Source organism: Ictidomys tridecemlineatus, unplaced genomic scaffold (genome assembly GCF_052094955.1).
Source record: "Ictidomys tridecemlineatus isolate mIctTri1 unplaced genomic scaffold, mIctTri1.hap1 Scaffold_310, whole genome shotgun sequence".
Lineage (NCBI taxonomy): Eukaryota > Metazoa > Chordata > Mammalia > Rodentia > Sciuridae > Ictidomys > Ictidomys tridecemlineatus.
The window spans coordinates 147,550-163,729 of NW_027522383.1; the positions used below are offsets into that span (position 1 = coordinate 147,550).

At 36.4% G+C, this 16,180-nt stretch overlaps 1 long non-coding RNA gene and 1 pseudogene across 1 annotated transcript; one reads left to right on the forward strand and one right to left on the reverse strand.

Annotated features, from left to right (window-relative positions):
- LOC144373216 (uncharacterized) lies at positions 1-9,207 on the reverse strand. The gene is made up of 3 exons (XR_013432977.1): positions 9,114-9,207; positions 6,595-6,746; positions 1-257 (listed from the first exon to the last, which is right to left on the reverse strand). It is a non-coding gene; the product is annotated as an uncharacterized LOC144373216 (long non-coding RNA).
- Positions 1,352-3,749, forward strand: LOC144373217 (tyrosine-protein phosphatase non-receptor type 12 pseudogene; annotated as a pseudogene).
- Positions 9,208-16,180: the final 6,973 nt, after the last annotated feature.

Below are 16,180 nucleotides of genomic sequence, written 5' to 3' on the forward strand. Positions count from 1 at the left end.
AGGGACTTGGAAGAAGGTATGTGAAAGAATGCTAAGGAAAGCCATCTACCCTCAGGGGTAGATGGGGTTTAGTCATGGTCCACCATTCTGTCCTGCCACACCGAAGTTTGTTTCCACAATGCTGACAGGTTGCCTCTAGAGCAAGACTGGCACAGAGTCAAACAAAGAATTGCTGAGAATACTGGATCATGAAGAAATTTTACTGTGACCAGAATCTGAAAAATTATATACAGTACCACTGGGAGCCAAAGGATGACCTGCATGAGAAATAAAACAACATAAGTTAGACATTCTAGGTTCACAACATCAGAATGAAGTCCACCAAATACAAGCAACAAAGAAAGTAGCCATGGATTAGCATCATTGAAGTAGGGTTTCATTAACAAAGTGAATACAACATTAAAGTAAGTGTTTAATCTGATGGAGCTAAATCATGTAATTAAATATTAAAAAGGAACACATACATCTGTATTTATTTTTTTTGTGTGTGTGTGTGTATGTATACTGCCCTAAGTGTATTTATACTGTCATAAAGCTATGAAATGATGCAGAAACCACAGCATAACTTGAGTATTTTTAGCTCCCTTGGCTTTGAGTTACACTACTATTATAACCCATAAAGGGACACTGGGTCTGGGGGCAATTACACACACCTGCAATCCCAGCAGCTCTGAAGGCTGAAGCATGAGGATCATGAGTTCAAAGCCAGCCCCAGCAAAAGTGATGTGCTAAACCACTCAGTGAATCTCTAAATAAAATAGCACATTGTACTGTGGATGTGACTCAGTGGTTGAAATCCCCTGAGTTCAATCCACATCACCCTCCCTACCAAAAGTAGAAATTGGGCTGGAGACAATTTACAGTAGTGCTTGCCTAGCATATAACCATGGCCTCGGTTTGAATTCCAATATTGGGAAAAAATAAAAACAACTGAGTAGACTTGAAAGTGAGATTTTTGGGGTGGCGGCGGGGGCGCGCCTGTGGGGAGAGGCGGCGGCTGCGGCTGTGGCTGCGAGTGGGGGGTAGGGGGGAAGAACCAGGGAAGGGGGCAGGGCGAGCGGAGAGCAGTGTTCCTGAGGCGGCAGCGGCGTCTCGGACGGAGGAGGAGGAGGGCGGGGAAGGAGGATGGAGCAAGCTGGGGGTTGGGGTTGGCGCTAGCCACAGCGGCTGGCCTCATACTGTGGGAGAACGACTGGCTGCTCCTGGAAGTTGTGGTGTCGGGAGCCGGGCAGGTGCCGCCACAGCCGCCACCTGGGCGGAGGGGAGAAGGAGGGAGCGGCAGGGTTGGCGGGGTCCGGAGGGAGGGACGGGCAGGGGGAGCGAGCTGGGGAAGACGGAGCTGGCTCTGCGGGGGGGGGGGGGGGGGGGGGGGGGGCAGCGACCGCAGCCTGGGGGACGCGGGAGGATGGAGCAAGTGGAAATCCTGAGGAAATTCATCCAGAGGGTCCAGGCCATGAAGAGTCCGGACCACAATGGGGAGGACAACTTCGCCCGGGACTTCATGCGATTAAGAAGATTATCTACCAAATATAGAACAGAAAAGATTTATCCCACAGCCACTGGAGAAAAAGAAGAAAATGTTAAAAAGAACAGATATAAGGACATACTGCCATTTGATCACAGCCGAGTTAAGTTGACCTTAAAGACTCCTTCTCAAGATTCAGACTATATCAATGCAAATTTTATTAAGGGTGTCTATGGGCCAAAAGCATATGTGGCGACCCAAGGACCTTTAGCAAATACAGTAATCGATTTTTGGAGGATGATATGGGAGTACAACGTTGTAATCATTGTAATGGCCTGTCGAGAATTTGAGATGGGAAGGAAAAAATGTGAGCGCTACTGGCCTTTGTGTGGTGAAGACCCTATAACATTTGCAGCATTCAAAATTTCTTGTAAAGATGAACAAGCAAGGACAGACTACTTCATTAGGACACTGTTACTTGAATTTCAAAATGAATCTCGTAGGCTCTATCAGTTTCATTATGTGAACTGGCCAGACCATGATGTTCCTTCATCATTTGATTCTATTCTGGATATGATAAGCTTAATGAGGAAACACCAAGAACCTGAAGATGTTCCTATATGTATTCATTGCAGTGCAGGCTGTGGAAGAACAGGTGCCATTTGTGCCATAGATTATACGTGGAATTTACTAAAAGCTGGGAAAATACCAGAAGAATTTAATGTATTTAATTTAATACAAGAAATGAGAACTCAAAGGCACTCTGCAGTGCAAACAAAGGAGCAATATGAGCTTGTTCATAGAGCTATCGCCCAACTGTTTGAAAAACAGCTACAGTTGTATGAAATTCATGGAACCCAGAAAATTGCTGATGAAGGGAATGAAATTAGCACTGAAAGTTTGGTCAGCTCCATAGATACAGAAAAACAAGATTCTCCTTCTCCAAAACCACCAAGGACTCGAAGTTGCCTTGTAGAAGGGGATGCTAAGGAAGAAATATTGCAACCACCAGAACCTCATCCAGTGCCGCCCATCTTGACACCTTCTCCCCCTTCAGCTTTTCCAACAGTCACTACTGTGTGGCAGGACAATGACAGATACCACCCAAAGCCAGTATTGCACGTGGTTTCTTCAGAACAGCATTCAACAGACCTCAACAGAAACTATAATAAGTAAACAGATCCTCCAGGGAAAAATGAATCAACTATTGAACAAATAGATAAAAAATTGGAGCGAAATTTAATTTTTGAGATTAAGAAAGTCCCTCTCCAAAAGGGACCAAAAAGTTTCGATGGGAACGCACTCTTGAATAGGGGACATGCAATTAAAATTAAATCTACTTCATCTTGTATAATTGATAAAATGTCTAAGCCACAGGAAGTAAATTCAGGGGATCTAAAAGTTGATGACATATCACAGAATTCTTGTGTGGACTGTAGTGCAGCACAGTCAAATAAAGCTCCTATTACTGCACCAGAATAATCACAGAAGAATTCAGACACATCTCCAAGGCCAGATTGCTTGCCTCTTGATAAAAAAGGGCATGTAATGTGGTCATTTCATGGACCTGAAAATGCAACACCTGATTCATCTGAAGGCAAATCCTCAGATATTCACTGTCAAACTATGAAAACTGAGTTTAACACCAATTCCTACAGCACAAGTTGAAACCTTTGTGGATCATCAAAATAGTTCACCTCTATTCAGAGCACCCCTTAGCTTTACTAATCCTCTTCACTCTGAGGACTTGAATTCAGATGAAAGGAACTCTGATGGTGCTGTGACCAAGAATAAAACTAATATTTCAACAGCAAGTGCCACGGTTTCTGCTGCCACTAGTACTGAAAGCATTTCTACTAGGAAAGTATTGCCAATGTCCATTGCTAGACATGATATGGCAGAAACAATACTTTTGGGTGCTGAAAAAGATGGTGATGTTAGTGAAGATTCACCACCGCCCCTACCTGAAAGAATTCCTGAATCTTTTGTATTGGCAAGTGAACATAATATACCTATAAGATCAGAATGGAATGAACTCCAAAGTCAGGAATGGTCTGAACAAATAGAATCTAAAGGCTTGAAAACCTCTGGAAATGGAAAATGTGATCATCCAGCAGGAGATATTCACACAGAGACTTGTACAGAATGTCCATCTACTTCCAGTGAGAAGAAAGATCAAATAGCATAGAGTCCAACAGAAGCCACAGATATTGGTTTTGGTAATTGCTGTGGAAAACCCAAAGGACCAAGAGATCCACCTTCAGAATGAACATGATTCAGGGAGCTAAAAGACACTTTAAATTTACTGGAAAATCCAAGTGGCACTGAAAGCCAGATTTACAGTATTCCATCTTTAAAATGTGGGACTAACAGCAGTGTAGATTGTTACCATGATATTACTTTGCTGGGACCATCTACCTGCCTTAGGAAAAAGTATTAAATATGGTTTATTTTGTAACTTCAAGTATTATTGAATTAATTTCTCTTAACCCTGTTACATGCTGCTTGTAGATATGTTAATATAGTAATACTTTTATGATAAATTGAGTTTAAGGACTACTCTTTTTGCTGTTTTATCATGTATGCATTATTTTGTATATGTACAGGGCAAGTAGGTATATAATTTGATAAAGTTGCAGTCATAAAATATTATTAACAGAAGATGTAAGAAATTTCTGCATGGTCTAAATCTTTGTGTACCTTATTTGTAAATTATTTGCCCTGAAGTTTTAGAAAATAGTTTTTGAATTTTAAAATTGCTGGATTCATGCAGCCAGCATTGCAGGTTATCAGAGATCAAAGATTGTAATAATAATACATTTTGTAAATTGTAAGCAAAAAGTTATTTTTATATTATATACTGTCTAATCGTCATCCTAATTGTTCTTGTTTTCATCTAGTCATGGAGATTCAGTAAGTGCCTTGGAACAATATTGAATTCTCTTAGCTTGTGTGTGTTACTTTAATATTTGAACTCAACTGGGATTAGAAAACTATCAAAATATATGTTATGTTTCAGGATATTTGACCTGCCATTAAAAAACAAAACCAATTTTACAGTGCCAAAAAAAAAGAAAGTGAGATTTTTTCCAAACTTCAAAGTCATTAATCTTGTTTTCAATTTTTAGAGTGATAAGTGCAGCAGAAAAAAATTCAACTGAAGATTGTCTTCAAAAAACAATGAGAAATAACACCTGAAGAGTGTCTCTTTGGAATTTTGCTACTCATTTTTCAACATTAAGAATGTATTAGCAGGATGGGGTTGTGGCTCAGTGGTAGAGTGCTCACCTAGCACATGTTAGTCCCTGGGTTCGAGCCTCAGCACAAATAAAAATAAATAAATAAAAGAAATGTATTGTTTCCAATCACAACCAAATAAAGAAATACATAAATAAGTGAAGAATGTGTTAGCTGAATCACATAAAAAGCTAATTGTTTAGGATACAATGTGTACTTTCCCCAAGACCATCATTGTAAAATGCCTCAACACATCTCCATTTCCTGTCCTAAACAGATCATATAACATTAATGCAGAAGAGCTCTTTGAAAATATAAAACATGCTGATACTCCAGATTTATTTTTTTCATTATATTAATATGAATCTTGATTATCTTTTTGTTGTATTTTTAAAGAGACTACATTTTAGGCAATCAAAATCTTTTCCTTCTATGGATTCATTCTTATATTAAAAATAGTTAATTTTCTTCCACATAATTCTCCAGGTTCACCATATCCTTAAATTTCCTTTGTTCCTAAAATATTTCTGAAAATATCAAGGAAGAGGCTTGTCTTGATAAGTTTAATAGAAAAGAAAAGCAAACCTTCTCAGGATTTACTTTTTTCTTTTCTATAATGTATTAAGGACACCACAGTAGATATATATTCTAAATATATTATTTTATGTATAAATATTTAGAATATATATATGTATTGTAAGGGCTCCTAACCGAAGTATGTTTCCAACTATATAATAGTCAGGTATTTACTCATTTAGAGTTTACACCTGGGTTTAAAGATTTAACATATTCTTATATGAAATATCTTTTATAAACAAAAACTACAAATTCTAATAAGAAAGATTTAAATTTCTCCCTGAAATTTTGCTAAAAAATCCCAAACCCAAACCCAAACCAAAAGCAAAACAAAAAAAACAATAAGAAAGAAAACACTGCTTAGAAAAATCATCACTCAGATGGAGCACCTGACATTGGAGGAATTCTCCCATTTCCTTCATCTATTGAGATGAAGCAAAACTGGGGTGGGAAAGAGAGGAATCATCCCATGGATCAGTGGTGCCTTGGTTTTCTAATTACTGTTTTCACTCTCAAGAGAAATGGAGGTACTGGTTAATACCCAGAGCCAGAACATCTTAGCTGACTTCCACTACCACCTAACAACCAGATGAGAAATGAATTGAGACATATCCACCATTTAACAAGGGCCTAGAACAGACAACCACACAAAATGCACAGATGCCTGAAATGTATACAAAAAGAGCAGTCATTTGTTGAGTGAGTGAAATCTAATAATTGATTAACCTTTTAGATCTTCCTTGAAAGAAAACTAATTCTTAGCTCTTTTACTAATGATTGACACCCACCCTTTTAATTAAAGGGCAGGAGAAGGAAGGAACTTGGAGAGTTATGGGGAAGAGAATTATCATCTATTTTAACATAAGAAAGTATCCATATAAGAGAATATTTATATTGCCTAAAACACAAGACCCATATTAACACAGTGGAAATATAAATCAGGAACATCAGTATTTTTTTGTTTCCAAAGAGCTTTTTTTCTGTATTAATGTTTTTCGATCAAAATTAGTTATAAGGAATTTTCACATAAACAGTATCTTTTATACACAGGGCCAATATAAACCTTAAATTTTAGAATGATTTTATATTTATTAATTTAATTCTATCAAGTATAAGAATAATATTAAAAAGAAATTTAAAAATTCCAAGTCTATTCATGGAGGGCAAAAACTCCATTGAACATCATAAAAGAGATAATTAAAAATTATTATAATATTAAAATTCTATAATATGATACAATATAATAATTCAAGAATTTACTAAAACTGAAAAGTATAAATTTTGATAAAGGAAAAGAACAACTCATTTTGTTCTACCTTTCCTTGGAGAACTCTGTGGGGAAGTTGGAGGAGGAGACAGCTGAGAAGATGCCTTTGTATTTTATCATCAGCTGGATTCTTGTGACATTCCAAAGTTCCTTCCTCAGTTAGGGAAAGAATTTTCTTTAAAGCTTCTGGAGAGCCAATGCCTATAAAAAAAATAACTTAGGTTATGCATTTTGAAGACAAAAATAAATAGTAATGACTAAATACATTTTTGTGTTAAGATTTACTTTTACAGTCTGATTCATCTTACCTACAATCTAAATGTTCTTTGTGTTACTACTAATGGTACAAACAGATCACCAAAGGCACAAGATACCTGGATTTTTTTCATAAACATGTAGTTTTAGTTGTATGTGTACACAATATCTTTATTTTATTTTCACGTGGTGCTGAGGATTGAACCCATTGCCTCACGCACACCAGGTGAGTGTTCTACCTTTGAACCACAACCCCAGTCCTGAGGTTTTAGTTTTGACTGGTATCTACAAGACTACTACAGATTGTTTTTGATATTTTACTTTGTATTTCAAACCTGAAAGTTGTCACTTTTATTCAATAATGAAGAATAAACATACAATTATAAAACATCTGAATTTAGGATGACAATGTCACAGCCAATTTCAACTCCAGTTGTTTCAGCTTTAGGATGGAAACACATTGTAGTGTGGCTGGAAATGTTAGCTGTGGAGAAGTGGAAATGATGGAGAAAAGCAAAGGGGCAAGGGTTAAGAGGAACTTTCTCAAACAGTGAATGAAAGAGCTGTAGGAATTCTGTGCCCTGATACTTAAACAAGCACATGAAAGAGGAGCAGGAGACACCATGTAAAAACACTGTGTCAGAGAGACTATGACAGAAGACCTCAGCAGAGGGGTAGGCCACTGCAGGATCCAGTAGCATGAGGATTTAAAGTGGCTCAACATTATTTTTCAGAAATAAAGAAGTCAAATTTTACTTTGAAATAAAATTATTTCATTAATTAGAATGGGGGAAAATCTCTCTTATTACCTTTAAGTTACTATTTTATATAACATTGATTTAAATATATTGTACTAAACATAATAAGATGTCAAGTAATATTTCAAGCACATGTAATTTCATAAATCCAAAATGAGCTCAAATATATTGAGATATTCTGTATAGAAAATGGGAGAGAGCTTCATATGTAGGCACACATGCATTATATAAAATATGGCTAAAAAGCTGTTTTTAGCTAAAAGGAAGACTGATCATCTTCCAAATAAAAATGTCAGCACAGGAGACAGAAGTCAGCCTGCAGGGAATTTAGGAATACATATCTGTTGAGAGCAACAGCAATCAAGACACGTGTAGTTTGATTTTTTCAGATAGGAAGAATGACACAAAATATTTAAAAGAGGACTGATGTCAAGTAAAGGTGTTCTTTTCTCACATTCCCATAAAACTCAACAAGACACTCGCTGGTCAAGAGGAACAGGGCAAGGATAGAGTCTGTGAGTGCTCCAACACATTAATAATGTCCAACTCACAGAATGCAGGAACTCCATTACTGCCAAATAAATTTATCTAAACAAACTCTTTGCTATCCATCCCCCTTTTAAAATTACTTTAGTTTTATTAGCATTGTTTCCTTCTACCTATATGTAGAAAAAGAGAGACCATCCATTTCATAAAACTTATTTGTTTTACATTCATATAAAGGGCCTAAGTTAGTAGATAAGTTATTTTTTAACATTTTTTTAGTTTTAGGTGGACACAATATCTTTATTTTATTTATGTGGTGCTCAGGATTGAACCTAGCACCCAAACATGCTAGGTGAGTGCTCTACCCATGAGCCACAACCCCAGCCTTAGATGAGTTATTTTCAAAGGAAAAATTAAAAATGTTTTTTGCTGTTTAACATTCAGGCATTAGATGTATTCTCACTGCTCCCAAGTTTCAGAATCAGTGATTTAATAAAAAGAAGTCACCTTCATGCCTACCATGCACAAGGCCCAGAGTTCCATCCCCAGTACCATAGTAGAATAAAAAAGAAACATAATCACTTCCACACAGATCACATAGCTGAAAATATTGCGACTATATTTCTACAATTCATTGATTATAAGGCAAAACTAGTTGAAAAATCATATATGAACATAAACTCATTACTAGAAAAATTAAGTTACTAAATGTGTAACTTGTACATTTATTTCCTTATTTTGCCAAGACCAAAAAATGTTTTTTAATAATATATTATGTTTAGAAACTGTCTGATTACTGGTAAAAATAAAGTGTACCTTGCTGAGTATTTGTTTAGTTTGGAGATAATAGTCACAAAGAAATTCAAGCATGATAGACAAGTTAGTCCAGATAAACATTTTTTTAACTAATCTGAAAATCACAGCAAAACATAATACCAAAAAATAAAACAAAGTTGGAATGAACCCAACTACAGGGTGTAAGTATAAAAAAACCCAAATTTTCAGAAACAATAATAAAACTCACTTTAAAGAAAAGAAAGGGGGGGGGGAAATGAGTTTCATCACTTACCAAAAGGTGAGAGATCCTTGTCAGACACCTTGTTCCTTAAAGTATCGAGGACCACAGTGGGAACCTGCAGTCTGTGGTTGACCTTATGTGGTTGGGGATGTCCCTTCTGCTGTGACTATGTCCTAAGAGCCACTTGTGAGGTCTTGGATACAACAGGATTTTTGTTACCAGGATTCTTAGGCACTGGAAATTGTTTGGTTTGAAATTATTACAAAAAAATTAAAATATTAGTAGCTATGTAGAAGATAATTGTAGAACTACAAGAGTCTTTTCTGATGTCAGAATACTAAAATACCCATCTCTCCCAGCTGTTACTTATAAAGGCCAGAAATTGAGAGGGGGGGCCCTAGTTACAGAAAATGAGAGAGCACTGGCAGGATAAAAGTATTCAATTAAGGAAATTAGTAATTTTGAGGAAGATGACATAGGAAAACACCAAGTAAAAAAATAGAAAGGTGTATGGTTTGTGTCCCCTGAATGGGGTAAAAACTGCAACAGGAAAATCACCAGGAATAATTTTGTAAAATGACATCCAAAACTATTGGACACATCTGAGCTAACTTTTAATTTAATAAATTCTACAAACTATAACCTATTGACTATCAACTTCTTCTATAGAGAATCATATATGTAAGCAAATAATGAACAATTGCTTATGTATTACACTATGCAAAAAATTCCATGGTAGAAAAAAGGCAAACCAGTTTATTGGGACAATTAAATGTTGTGCATGTAGAATCTTAATATCTAAACAATTCAATGTCATGTTCTTCCCTCATGTGACACACTCAGAAGGTTGGGATAAGGAAAGAAAAGTAACTTTACCAAGGTCACATTGTTAGTCAGTGTTGTAAGCAGGATTTGAAATCAGAGCGCTCTCCCTGAATAGAACAAACTCTTCACCATGACATAAAGGTCCTAACTGTGAATCTTCTAAATTAATCTATTTAACATTTAAATTCTGTACAACATTATTTTTCACACGTTTACATACAAGGCACAAAATTGTTCTAAATGAAAAATGCCTTTGTTTAGTGTGCATTGATTGAGACTAGCCCAAGGAATTCTACAAGCTAGTCAAGCACTCTACCACTGAGCTATATTCTGAGGTCCTTCTTTTTTAAAAATATCTATTTTTTTTTTAGTTTTAGGTGGAAACAATATCTTTATTTTATTTATATGTGGTGTTGAGGATCAAACCCAGCACCCCGCACCAGGCGAGCATGCTACCACTTGAGCCACATCCCCAGCCCTGAGGTCCTTATTTTTATTTTTAAGGAATGCATCTCTCTTTGTTATCCAGACTGGCTTAGAACTCCTGGGCTTATGATCTTCTCCCCTAGTCCTCCTGTGTAGCCAGGACTAACTACACATGTGATCTATCAAGCCTGGCTCATCATTAGGCCAACCTTTTAAAATGCTGAGACCTACACCTCAGGCTAAGTTGTGGCCCACTCGGTGGTAGAATTATTGTTTTAAATAACAGCTGAATATGTGTCTGGGAACCATATAGGCTGTGGATATACATGACAGTACAACATCCAGTCCTGTGCCCCCTGACCTGTGAGGCCCCAACCCCTCAGGTTGCACATTGCTTTGTGAGTATTTTGGTAAGAAAACAAGCAATGCAAATTTGAACTGCATCTGCCCATGTGTCCTGTAAATGAGTACTGGCTGAAGTGGAATGAAACCAAACAACATGAGTATGTCCATCGTCTTGTCCTCCATACACTAACTCAGCTGGAAACAAAGGCTTCATCAAGGACAGGGGAAATGTTAGTGCACTTGAGAACTAGAAACCTACTTGTCTGTACTGGGCCTTATCCTGTTACCATGCACGTCACTGCACAGGAAACAAACACACATGGCAGTCAGAGTCTGCAACCATTTCCAGAAAAACTCATGTGTGTTGGTTGCTGGCTCACACTGCAGAGACATCACGTGAAGACTCTCCTCATCCATCTCCAGCTCCAGATTGGACAGGTACTGCTTCACTTTTAGAACTATCTGCCCATCTTCATAAAGCATTTTGGTGTTGATTAAGGAACTTCAGCATGCCCACATTTTAGGACCACCTTCTGAGCCACCTCCAGCACTGTTGCATTTGTTCTACCCTGGCTGAGAGACCTGAAGAATGGAAAGGTCCTTATGCAACTCACTTGAGCATGGGGTGATTTTATCTATTTGAAACTTCCAGAAACTATATATGTATTCTACATTTGAAAGGTCACATGTCTCATTCCCTAAGCAAACTGTTAAATGGATCAAAGAATACTGCAGATAATAAATCGTCTTTTTTGTTGTTTAAAAAGAATTACACACAATACATACAGAAAAATATGTTTGGCACTCATTCTGATTCAATTAGGAAATTCTAATATTTCCTCTACAGAGCATTCAAATGTTTATATAGAAGACAGTGAACAATTATATAATAAAGCTCATGCAAGAATTCAAGGCTATAATCATTAAGCCTTGTATTATCTTTACATCTCCTAAAAATGGTGTTTTAAAGATTCAAATAAAGTTAGCTCCACTATTCTCAATTTTTTTCATATTCCTTGGGTTGAATGAGATGAGTTTTTATAATAATATAATAAATCAGTTAATATAACAATCATGCAAATGTGATCATCTACACACATAAACTGTTTAGCACATGAATTATTAAAAATCATTTTTTAAAATATTGTTTTATATATAATGGAAACTGTATTTCATTAACCTGTAAACATATGATTTTAACTCTGTGGGCACCTGTTACTTTATTCATATGTACTAAAATATCTCTGCAGTAGTATTTAAATTGCACAATTTAAATATTTTCTAATATTCTTCTTCCCTTCCCCTCCTTTGGGCTCTCCTAATTTCAAGGCACAGATTATATTAATTTTTTTTCTGAGAGCCTGGAAATATGTCTGGCCATAGTTTCCCAAATAATCATCAAACATTTCACAGATCTCATGGATCATGACTTCAAAAGCACAGGCCCCAACAGATTAAATTTGAAGTCAGTTTGACATCTAAAATTCTGTTAGGGAAAGAGATTTCAAACAATGCAAATTGTCAAAAAATATACTAGGTAGGAAAATAATGCAATGAACTGAGCAAGAATTATGTGTGGCTATGCAAGTCCTCCACCACTTATCCCAAACCCTTCTCCCATTTCTTCTTCCTTTATATGTGAGCCATGGAGATTGAAGCACAGGTTCAGAAATAGACAAGGAGATCACATGTTCAGAAATAAAGGTCTAAACTTCTGCATAAGCCCTTTTACAAGTCCACAAATATTAAACTGCATAATCGTCCCACACACACCACCTTACTAGACACATTTTTTTCTGGTTGAAAAGACAAACATATATATTTTTATTCTAGAAAAAGATTGACTTATTTTGTCTCCTAGTCATTTTTTTACTAAGGTGACAACTAAATCTATCATGTGAATAAGGAGACAATACTGTTTGGGATATTTTCATATTTACAAGAAAGTGTTCTAAAAATAAGAAATAAATATCTATGATTCATGTTCACTTAAAAATAGTTGAAAGACAAACTTTTTATGAATAGTCAAAATTACACATGATGCCAAGTTAGACATCTACTCCAAATGAATTTTTGATTGTGATTCTTGGTACATCCTAATATAATGTCTGCAATTCTGCAGATATAAATATGTAAAATTTCTTCATTAGTATGAAAACTCTAAGCTTAAGCTCTCTAGTCCCATATGTGCCACTGGAGGTGAATCTCTCACTGAGTCCTGAACATGAGACCTGGGTCAACGTTAACTGAAGCCATTCAGCCAACTTGCCAGATCTCTTTTGCAATCATCCTTAGCTTCTCAAAGCTGACCAGCCTATTTAGGTTTGAATTACTTCCTGTAATTGGCAAAGAAGAAAATGGAAATCACATGGCATCTATTATATACTGCTACAAGTGAAGGTGGAACTCCCCTACCTTGCATTTACCTTCAGGAAGAAATGTGAAATCCTTCTTGATAACTGGGAATAGAGAAATTATGGGAGGTTGCAGGTTTTGACTTTTGAGGACATCACATTATTTTGCCATGTTCCTGGAAGGGTCAAATAGGTCTTGGAGATCCTGAAATAGCTTTTCATATTTATTGGGAAGTTTTTCCCAGGTTGATCCCAGTCTTGCCAGTGGTGCAAGGTTTAGGCCACTGAGAGAGGAAGAAAGAAAAGAGGGATGCATGTAAATGTTCTCTTCTGAAATGGATGAAGCAAAACACTGCACTGCTTATTTACTGAAAAATACATCTGTATGGATGCTTTTCATGGCTGGCAATGTATAGAGTCATGCAGAGTAAACTTGGGTAATGCTGGGTGATGAGAATGCCAGATAGAAGCAGAGTCAGGGCCAAGACTGTGGGTTGGATTCTTCTTCCCTTTATACTCCCCTGATCTGTTTATTATCTGCTAGAGTGTAGGTCCCATAAGTCCTCAAAGGGCTGTGAGTATGAGCTCAGCCCCTCCTCCATAGTGCTATCTGAAGTTGATAGAGGGTGTCTTTAAGAGGAGGGATTAGAGAGATGTCTTAGGTCACTGAAATATATCTAAAAGTTGATGCTGGGACCCTGAATTCTTTATCTCCTTTTCCTGTCCAAGGCATGAGGTAAGTAGCTTTATTCCACCACATGCACCTGTTTTCCCAACACAGGCTAAAAGGCAACAGAGGCAAATGACCACCACCTGAAACCTCCGAAACTGTGAGGCAATATAAACCTTTCCTCTGTATAAAAAGCTTCTTAGCAACATTGTTACAACAATAAAAGCTGAGTAGCAGACCATCAGCAAAACCTCTAGAATACAAGTTTTGTTGCTTTTCCTCCAATTAGAACAGTGTTTGGCTCACAGCAAGCACATTTAATAAAACAGAGTAGGAAAATGTTCTCCAGTAAGAAATTAAAACAAAATACACAATAGTCATGACACCGTGATCAAACTCCCATCAGATAAAAATGATTAACTTTACAGTCACATTTAATATTAAAATAACTATTTTTTTCATTTGAAATTTCTACTAGGTTTGATCTAAGCACTTAAAGAGGAGGAAAATTAACATTTATTGTCATGCAGCTCCATGCTCTCCAATGGAATTTCACATACATCATATCAAATAATCTTGATAATTCCTTGTGTTATTATAATTTTAAAAGGAGGTTAATTGATGTTCCCAGCAGCTCAAATAGTTTTCACACAGTCCAAGATAAAAAAAATAAAATGTGATGGATTTTAAATGTTCAATCTCCAAATCAACATATGGGAGGTTCTTGAAGGTAAGGATTAAGAATCAGATAAAATAACTGTTCACTGAGAGTCAATGACAATCTAGTTAGATTACCAGAATGGTATTAAAAACCTCAGTAATTTATAAACTACCATGTCTTATAAAATCATATGATATCCCTAGAGGGAGATGATTTCTAAACTGTAACATAAACGGAATCTGAAGACTGATATGTGCTCTTACTTGATGATTGCAAACATTGAGTTAAAATTCTTGCATTTCCTAAGGTGCAATGCTCTCTTGATAAAATTCTTAATGAGCTTCATCCTCTTCAGCTGGTTTGTCTCTCAAAGAATTTCAGATGCCACCCAAAATGTCTCCTGGTTAATGACTTCTACAAATTTCTTCAGGTTGTGACAGCTGGATTGTGACATAAGTTTAAATAAGTCCTCTATATATTCAGTAGGCTCAATGTTGCAGAAGAGTTCAAAACTCCACATGGAGAGCTGGGTGGCAACTTCTACAGTACTGAGCTGAAGAAGGGAAACTTGACCCTCTAGGAACAACTCCTGAGCATCCTCATCTGAACAAAGCACTTCTGTCTCCATGTTGTTTTTCAGATAATACCTGTGAAAGCAGAGTGTGTTAGATGTAGTCCAGCCTAAGCAGAAGCCCCATGATATCTGTAAAATGTAATCCTACTTTCTAGGGGAAGCTTGACAGAATACAGAATTGAAACCTGGAAGAGCTCTGTTTACCCATGATGGATAGTGCAGTTGCTGAATCCATTGGTAGAAAACAGAACCCATAAGTCAGAAAAGGACAAGAACAAATTACTTGGGATTTCATTATTACTGACTGAGATACTTTTTCAACATTCCTTTTCTGCTTTCTAAACCATTACATCCTTTCTTCTATGGATGAGAGAAAATAGTTATTTCTAAGTTTAACAAAAAGTACAGGCTCTATGTGTGAGCAGAAAAAGTCATATCAGGGACATTACTCCATTTTGCAAGAATAAAAAGAAAATCTGACCATTGAGGGGCCCAAATTAGATCAGTTCAAGATCATTTAATTTAAAAAATCCCCAAAAAACCTAACAGCTATTCCTTCGTGTGATCTTGTGACAACAACCCTAAAGCAGAACTCAGAGCTAGTCCATCTCATTTTAAGCAACTTATTGAAAACAGCATTTAGTTATTTGCTATTTCCTATTTTCTCCCTTCATCCCAGCCTACTTCCTTCCTTCATTCTTGGGAGGGCAGATGTTTTCTCTAATTAAAATTCTATAAATGAAGAAAGAGTGGAAGTCCCATTAAGCTGGACTTGTGCAAATTTCACAGAATATCTATGGCAGATAACAATGCATACTGGGCTTTTGACATTCACAGATAGAATGCTCTCCATTTTGATTACACATTAAGCCCATGACAGAGATCCACACATATATTTTTTGAATAATGAATGTGAATCATGAACTTGCAGCTCGATAGTGATCTGAAGAATTACACCATGATTACAAATATATTAGTGTACATTCAAATGATAATTGAGAAAAAACCAACTTCCTAAAATAAAGTTATTTACTACTGTTGAGGTTGGAAATAAAACTGAAGATTATGAACATTATAGTTGATAGCTATAAAACAAATTTTGAGCAACGTCAATGGTAGTTTAGATCTATAACAAGGAAAATTTGAGCACAACAGAACCGTTTAGAAGAAAAATGGAATAGTGTTATTTTTGTGAAAACTCAATTTTCAATCTGTATTGGATCTAGTAATTATTTGAGATCCAAGACCTAACTACTTCTTTCC